The sequence below is a fragment of the Nelumbo nucifera genome, chromosome 1 (genome assembly GCF_055504915.1).
Source record: "Nelumbo nucifera cultivar China Antique chromosome 1, China Antique-T2T, whole genome shotgun sequence".
Taxonomy (NCBI): domain Eukaryota; kingdom Viridiplantae; phylum Streptophyta; class Magnoliopsida; order Proteales; family Nelumbonaceae; genus Nelumbo; species Nelumbo nucifera.
In genome coordinates this window covers 178,192,631-178,202,343 of record NC_142649.1, presented here as the reverse complement: position 1 = coordinate 178,202,343, position 9,713 = coordinate 178,192,631, and positions in this window count along the sequence as shown.

Below are 9,713 nucleotides of genomic sequence, written 5' to 3'. Positions count from 1 at the left end.
TATATATACGATGTGTGGCTGGCTGTAGTATCTTCTGGATAGAAAATCCATACTGGTATCAGTCATCCATTACAGGCTGGGAAATGAATGCTTTAGGTAGAATTGGAATCCCCCATTGATAGCTGAACCCTCAAAATCCTCTTTATTGAGAGAAATAATTTGTTTTTCTTTTTTTGGTCGATCGAGTTTACTTTGGAGGAAGGTCGGTGGAAAAGATGTCAATGTAACCCAAAATTATCAGGTGAGGTTTTAGATTCTCTCAAATTTGTCCAAATGGCTTTGTTATACTCAATTTCATAAGTTGCTTTTTTGCTAATTCAATCGAGCTAAAATGCCTTTTTTCTTTTTGGCTCCAGTCACTCTTCACTACTCCAGTAGAGAAAAATCATTTCATTTCTTTCACTCATCAGCTATATCCAATTATAATTAACATCATTTTGTAGATCGCCTTTCACTGATCAACTAAGCCTGCCTAAGGCTCTAATTCATGTCCAGAGCAAACGGCATCATGGTGCCTCAATAGTAATTTTGTTTTCTTTCAAAAGTTTTATAATTTTCTAATTAAAAAATAAAAATAAAAAGTTCTATATCATGGCATCATGTTGTGTGCTCTGTCCAGAGTAGGTTACAACATGAGTCACGACCTTGAGTGTATTGATGTGATTTTAAAGGCTAAAATGCCTAAAAGGGGTAATTTGATTGTAGTCCCCTCAGAATTCCTAGTGTGATCCTACGGTTAGGATTAGTGTCAAGGGGGGAAGAGATTCCCGAGATTCCCAATTCAGGAGGATGGTGTGTAAAGGGAGGGGGTGTGCGTAAATACATTTGGTAAACCAATAAAACAAATCTGAAGGGGACTGAACTCTAAAAGGGCCAAGCCTAAAATCATGTCCAATGCCTAGTTAGAAAGCTTTTTTCCCTTGCTATAAATTTTTATTTTTAATTAGTTGTATTTTTAGGGAAAATTTTCAATGTACTTTGGGTCTAATGTTGTTTTGGTTCCCGAATTTTAAAATGCAATAATTTAGTACCCAAATTTACAAAACATGAGAATTCAGTACTTGTTGTTAACCAGTTGTTAAGTACGTGGCATTTGAAAAAGACACAAATACCTTTTGAGTTTCATCTAATTTTCTTTATCAACTATCCAAATATTGATAAAAGATTAATAGTCTTGAATCCTTGTCTCTTCTCTTCAAGAAATTTGGGGTCACCGGAATGCCCACTCAAACGTGACCCCAACTTTTTTGAATGGAAAAGGCAAAGGTTTGGGATTATTTTTTGTCAACATTTTGATGGTTGATAAAGAAAATTAAAAAACACTTGAAGGGCATTTGTGTCTTTTTCCAATGCCACTTAACAGCTGATTAACAACTAGTTAACAATATGTACTAGATTGTCATGTTTTAAAAGTTTGGATACTGAATTGTCGCATTTTAAAATTCGGGGACCAAAATGACAATAGGCCCAAAGTATAGGATACTAATTAGGAAATTTTCCTATTTTTTAGAATCCGGAATTCTTCCTCACAGAATGGTCTTTACACCCACCTCACAATACATGCAGCAACTAAGGGTGGCAATTTTTAACCCAACCCACTCAACCCACCCATTAACCATTATCTAACCCGTCCATTTACTTGGCGGGTTGTGTGATCAACCCATCCATTTAATTAATTTATAATTCCTTAGCCTTTTTTTTTATTTTCTTCATTTGAATTAAATAATTTATAATTAATGCATTAAATTTCTATTAATAATTGACTAAATTTAGTTTTGTCTTGAATCAATACACTTCACCCAACATAAATCCAAATCAATTTGACCCGAGTTCGGACCAGATTAGCGTAGTCTGACCTGATCTAGCATATATTGATTCGGGTCGACCCGAATCCGAAATAGACCCCGGGTGGGATGGTTCGGTGCCTCTTGCTCTGTTCGATTTGGGTCATCCGGTCCAACCAATATTCATACCGGCCCGACCCAGTACAAGTCAATTCGGGTTGACCTAGATCCAAAATAGTTTTGGGCAGGATGATTCGGCCTTCCCGTGCTTTGCCCGATCTGGACCGTCCATCCGACCAATACCTACACTACCCGATTTATCTACATTGACCCAGTTTGGGCCAACCGGTCCAGTCCCGAATCCGTGCACAAATCTAATATGGTCTAGTCCAAGTCAATCCACCATTGACTAAACCAGTCCGGTCTGGTCCGACTGAATTGATCCAGATTTAAATGATTCAACCACCTTTGAACTTAAAGTGGTTTAAGTTGGTCTGACCAGTTTGAACCTTAAGTGGTTCGGTCAAACCCGGAATTCGAACATAGTCAAATGGTTTCGCTGCTTGTATAAAAACAACATGCATGTGATGTGATTTGAACCTTCATCACGTATATATAATAACTACAATAACCACTAAGCTACAACCAACTTATTTGTTAAGAGAGAGAGAGAGTTTGTTTTTTAAGTTCATAAATATAAGATTAATGGGTTTGGGTGGATTGGATTGGATTAAAGCGGGTTTGAGTTGAACCCAACCCATTTAATTTTATATTAACTGGATCATTAATGGGTTGGCGGGTTAGATGGATTGAGTTGAAACTCAACCTAAACCAAACCCAACCCAACCCGTCCAATTACCACCACCCTAGCTGCAGCAGACCAGACCAACAATGCATCAAGAGATGTTCCCCATAGGAAAATCATTCATTTTTGGGAACATATATGCGTTTGCAACCATAGCCCATCTTTATCCTTTTAGCTTTCGCATAGATGATGTGTTAATTTTGAGTGGACTAATCAAAGTTGGACCGACTGTAGAATAGCTTTTCTCTGCTTTTATAATTGAAAGTATACTTTATAGTTGTTTCTTGAAGGAAACACCTTCTCTCTTGATATGAAAGCATATAAATAAAGTAAGAAGAGATCAAAAGCAACTACAAACTTGCACTTCTTCAGATGCCTTGACCAATGTCCTAAGTACTAAAGACTCAAAAGCCCAAACCTGATTCGTTCTTTTAGATTTAATTATTAGTTAATAATCGGAATGTATATTTACATTATAAAAAAGGAAATAAGGATAAAAGAAAAGTTTAACAATGGCTTTACTTTGAAGAAAGAAAGGAATTAAAAAGAAAAAAATAAAATAAAGAATCCATCAACATCAGGGAAACATGGGGCATAAAATATTGGGTATTAAGTTTATACTTTTTTGGATAATTGGTTGATAATTTAGGTTGTGTTTGGGAGATTTCAGTAATTCTGTTTTCAAAACCTTTTTTCAATCACCCTTAAATTTTACTAATCATTATAAAAAAGAATATGAATGTTACAGGGGAGGGGAGGATGAAGCACTTTTTGACTTATATGAGTTTTCCACAACCCAAAACTCAAAGGATAGAAGCTTATCCAAACAGACCCTTAAGAAATAACTGATATTGTGCAATTCTTGGTTTTCTATGCCCCCATATATGAGAGATAAGCATCTTGCAGTGTGCTTTTTACGGGTCCTATTATTGTCTAATGGGTAAAGAATATGAGAGTTGAATAACTTATTAATTTACTAATATTTCTCAATTTTTTTTATATAATAATGAATAAATATGGCTTTTATAATAAGTGATTTATTCAACCTGAAAGGGACTTCTAAACATATTTTCTGTGATCAAAATCACTCTATAGTCTGTATAATAATGGATGACCCCACATGTTTCTTCTCTCTCTCGCAAACAAATATGATATTATAATATTAAAAGATTTATTTAACTAACTTTGTGTACTTAATTAAGGACAGTAATGAAAGGTGGGGCATAGGCTGATGTGGACTGTTCACATGTGGTCAATCAATCTAAGACTCTAAGAGTCTCCTACTTTATTGGTGGATGATGGCTTATATTGGCCACATCTTTCTTCCATGTGACAGAAATATGACAGGTTGTATAGAGAAGATCAACTCCCTCCACCCTATAATTCATAGAAAAATTTAAGATTTTTTTTAAGGTGGGCCATATGAACATAACAATCTGTTCTTGTTTTATCTGCTGTTCTTCTTTTTCTTGGAATGAAAGGCTTGTTTATCAAAAGATGGAAACGCATGATTCCAGGTGTCATGTAGCTTTTTACTCAAGTAACCCTTGGGATTTGGGAAGAGCCCAAAGATAACCCCACTAAGAAGCGGTAAAAGAACATTAGAATCTACTGCCAAGTGCCAACACGACATCCGGCTCTACATTGAGAAGATATTCTTACGCGGTGTTTGCCCCAAAAAACGACAAGATGTTTGTACCATGTTTTTAAAATTGGGAAGGCGTGATTTGAGATAATGTCAAATTTGGCATTTTTTGTTTTCAGAACCGTTGCTTAGCACCAATGTGGCATCATTTGATGTGTTGAATAATGTAGACCAATGTTGAAACAGTTATAGAACATTGGTACCAAACAAAATCAGTATTATTTCTCAAAAAAAATTCTATGGCAATATCGATGCTAAATAATAAAAAGAAGACGTTTTCTGAGAAAACGGTATAACAGACCCTCATTTATATAACACCATTTTCTCATAAAATAACTCTGAAGTAATGGCATCGATGCCAAACACATACTTAATGTAAAGTTGGGTGGCATGCTCTTAGGGTGGGTGTATACATGATTTTTGCTTTCATGAGATTCCATCACCGAAATGGATTATGTAATCAATCACGAGGGGTAATGTCAATGTTATGTATACCTGGAATCCATATATAGTATGGACCCATGTGGATTTCATGTATAGGGATCATTGATCGGTATGTTCTATCATCATAGATGATAGATGATGATTGGTTATATATTTAACCCATTTAACACCCATATTTGTAGCCAGACGTGGACCGGGCTTTATTGGACAACCACAAACTACCATAGCATTGTCATGATTAATTGGTCATTCTTGGATCATCATTAGGAATGCAAACGGATCAGATTAGATTTTAATCAGTGTATATCTGAATCAGATTAGATTAGATCATCATAAGGGTTCATCTGAATTCTATCTGACAAAATAGGAATAAATTCATATTGGATCATGATCTGGTCTATTTACACCCTATCCGCAATGGCAATTAGATTTGTTCACGGGCTAGGTCGGGTTTTACCTATTTATAAATGGAAAATGATCATACTTGAGCCCAAGCCCAGCCTGACCATATATAAAATTTGAAGCCCCGTTTGGATAGAAATTTTATAACATATTAGTTATATATTATTAATAATATATTATACAATATATAAAATATTATATAATACATTTTTCGCTACTAACGTTATTATTACATAATATATATATATATATATATATACTAGTAGGGGACCCGTGCGATGCACGCAAAAACCCAATGTCTAAAGGATATATTGAATATCAGCTACTAGTAAATTTCCAAAAGTATATATACTAAACTATTAATTTTTTTTAAATATATTAAATAATTTATTTTCTTTTTAAATATATTATCTACAAAATTACACTAATTTATCTTTTACTTTTTAATATAAGTTAATTAATAATTTCCTTTTCTAGAAATTTCCAATATTATACTAATTTATATTAATAACAGAAATAATTTGTGTAGTTATTGATTCAAATTACCGTTTTCCTTTACCAATACTAATTTATCTTTAATAATTTAAAATGAAAATCACACAATTTTTAAATAATTTTCCAAAATCTATCAAATGTAATAAAATTTCCCAAATTTCTCAAATATTCCAATAATTTTCAATAAGTATTTACTATATTTTAAATAAATTTTCCAAAATTACATTAATATATTTTTTATTTTTTCTCCAAAATTTTCCAAAATTATGATATTTTGTTTGCCAACTTGCAAACTCCACCAACTCTTTCCTGGAGCGATAATTATTAATTTTATTTTTCAATTTTATAATTTCTAATGAATTTTAAATGACATTTATAAAGAAATTATTGGTTGAAAATTTTGTATATTCATTGATTATCAGTAATTTTTCTGGATAATAACACAATTTAATTGTTAGTGCAATAAAATTAATTTTAAGAAATTGTAACTATAGTAAAATATTTATTATAATGATTACTCTATTTAATTACTACACCAAAATTCCAACAACAATTATTAGTGTAATAATTATTTTGAAAAAAATAATTAATTTAACTACACTAATAATTATTATTGGAATTACAGTTATTTCATAGTTAATAGTAAATTTTTCTATTATAATTAATGTAACTTAATAATTATAATTACACTAATAATAAAATTACACTAATAAAATTACATTAATAAATTTCTGAAAACGTAAATTCCAATGATAATTATTACTGTAATTATTATTAGCAATAAAATTCCAATAAGATTTATTAGTGTAATACCATTATTTTGAAACAAACTGTAATTATTACACTAATAACTATTATTGGAATTCTGTATTTCAAAATTACTGTAATTACTGTAATTTCAAATAACAGATTTTATTGTAATTTATGATTCTGTAGTAAGAATTATTTTTAAATAATAGAAATTTGTGTAATTTAATAGTTACGTTATTGGAATTGATACAAAATGGAAAATCGTTAATTATGTAACAATAATTATTACCATTAATTTCCATTATTTTAAATCAAGATTTACAGTTTTTTATATTTCAAAAATTATCAGATAATGGGAATTACTATTTGAGATTATGAAAAAAGGAATTAGTTAAACTACACTAACAATTATTTTAGTGTAATAATTATAGTTACATTGATAATAATAAAAATTTCAATAATTATAAATTATGATAACACAATTACAAATTTTCAATAATTACAATAATTTTCGATAATATTCCAAAAATTAAAAAATGTCAAAATTCCAAAATTGCACTAAATTATCTGTTATTTTCAATTAAAATTAATCAATAATTTTCTGAAAATGTAATGATGAGAATTACACTAGTTTTCTGAATAATCAATTATTAATTTTCAATAATTATTCATTGGTTGAATAATCAATAAATTTTCAATAATTTCAGTAATCTATTGAATAATCAATAAATTATCCATAATTGTCAATAAATTAAGAGGGGATAGGATTGGAAATATATAATCATGGAGGGGTAAGATTGGAAATATAAAATCAGGGTGGTAGACGATTCACCCATTTTTTCTTTTTTATAAATGGGTAAGATATATATATATATATATATATATATATTAAATTTTTATTATGAATTATTATCAAGTCAATCTCAGGTTCAAGCCAGGCTTATTTGGAAAAACTTGAGCCCAGGTCTAATGGCAATGTACCTTCAAACGTGTACATATAAACATCACACTATACGTTTGCGTTGGTGTAGTTGGAAAAAATAACTTTTGGTCCTTTTAGGTAAAATCTATTTGTGGGGTGGATGATAATGCCATGGCCCAAAGATTTTGGATGTTGTAAAAGTATCAACAATAAGAATAGATCAATATCGCAAGATACAGATCATTACTAGCGTGTATCACACCGTATCGGTTGATACAGACCGATATGTCCTGATACACGTTGCTGATATGCGCACATTACTTGTCTTGTTTAAAAAGCGCTCTTACAAAGATTCAAACTCAATCTTGACATCGACGCCACTGTATGCTAACATTCTAAGCCACTATGCCATCATTCAATTTGTGATATTAAGTGAAATAAAATACAAATTATTAATTTTATCATTAACATGAACCTAGACAAATACTATATGTTTATGTTTAATAATTCTAACTTAAAATAAAAAATAATATTAAAAATTACTACTTTATAAACATTTATGAAGTAAACAATCTATCAAATTTACATTTATATCAAAAATTATTTTTAACTCTCAATAAATTTATACAAATAAAAATATTAATAATAGATAATTATTTTAGTACTTAAATTTTATAAATTTATACATTATATGTATCTGCAAAATTTAATATTTGTTTATAAATTATTCATTGATATTTTAATTTAGACTAAATAATAACATATTTATTATTTACAAAAAAGAAAAGAAATTGTTTACAAAATAGTCAAGAATATAATATTAAATTGAATTTATCAAATCCACTAATTTAAATTTATAAAAAATGACACTATAGAAAAAATATTAATAATGGAATCATTACTTTAATAATTAAATGCTATGAATTTCATATGATATGTATCTAAGAATTTTTAATAATTTTGATATACTTTTGGTTAAAATTAAAAATAAAAAATATGATAATAATATATGTATCGTAAAAAAATCATAAATTTTATATTATAGTAATTTTGATATTATCAAACATTTCAAAATTTAATATTTAATTGACTTTTTTGTTAATGTTGAAAAGTAAAAATAGAAAATAACTGTTATAATAATTAAAATATAATAATTGCATATGCTTTTGTCTTATAAACTTATAAAATTTAACATAATAATGATTTTATGCATGTTTTAGTTTGTAAAAAATATATAATATGAATCTTAGACTCTTGATTGTTGGATTATCAATAAAATTGTATAATATTTATAATATACTTATTAATATATTTGTGCTTTATTTGTGATTATTTTGAGTTTTAAAACTAATATAATTAATGTATTTATAAAATTAAATAAAATTTGTATATATATTTATTTCTTCCGTCCATATGTATCCATTTCCAAAATATATCCATATCTATAACTATATCCAAACTGTTTGACATAATACTCAATATCCATACTTTAATCTTTATTAATATCCCACGTGAAAAAGTGAGTGTACTTACCCACCTACGCTAATAGCCAATTAATCTCAGCATTCCTGGAATGCAACACTGACGTCCAAAGCAGATAGTACGTGCCAGAGCCAAGATAGGCGTGGCTTCAACTTCAAGGACAGGCTTGGATTTGTCGTGCACTGCGACAAAAGCTTACTCAACACCGTTGGGGGACCTTGTGAAGGAAATTGGCATGAAATCTCTCTAGCAAATACTAAGCTACTGGGTACTAAAATCATGACAGTGGCCAATGGGTATTGTGTTGTCCATTCATTACAGTTAGTCGGTTACTAATAGGTGTCTTTCCACTGTCTTAGTTGATTATTAACCACCTAAAAACCTGTATACATGAGTGGCCTCCCTTCTCCCTTCTGAGTTGCATTGCTTTCGGTACATGGGTCCACTTTAATTTCTCTGTTGCTTGTGAAAGGACTCCCCCTCTTCTACACACTACCACAACACATGCTTTATTTGGCTCTTGCAAGAAAATGCCTTCACACCAGACCAGTCACAGCATACGTGAGTTCACGGGTGAACATCAACGATTCGACCTAGGATTTAGATGAATCCGATCCCATTACAGCCTTTTTTATTTAACCACACGTGCGTAAATCTGACTGTTTTGAAGTTTATCCAAACAAGCAAGCAGCGTCTACGATTCAATCAGTTCACTATTCTTTTATGAGATTAGATTGATGGGTTTTTGGTTAAAAAAAAAAGTTAAATATATGCTATCCGAAATGTTCAATAATTTGTAAGTTGTAACATTGGTTAGTTGCAACACCAAAAAAGAAGGGATTTTGAACAGTTGTAAATAAACAATGATTGCTGAAAGTGAGTGTGGGTGGGGTAAGGGTTGGATGTAGGTGGTCTCTTTGAAAAGACAGAATGGCTGGTGAGTGAGAAAATAGGCCTTTTGGGGCTAAGGATGCTAAGGCAAGG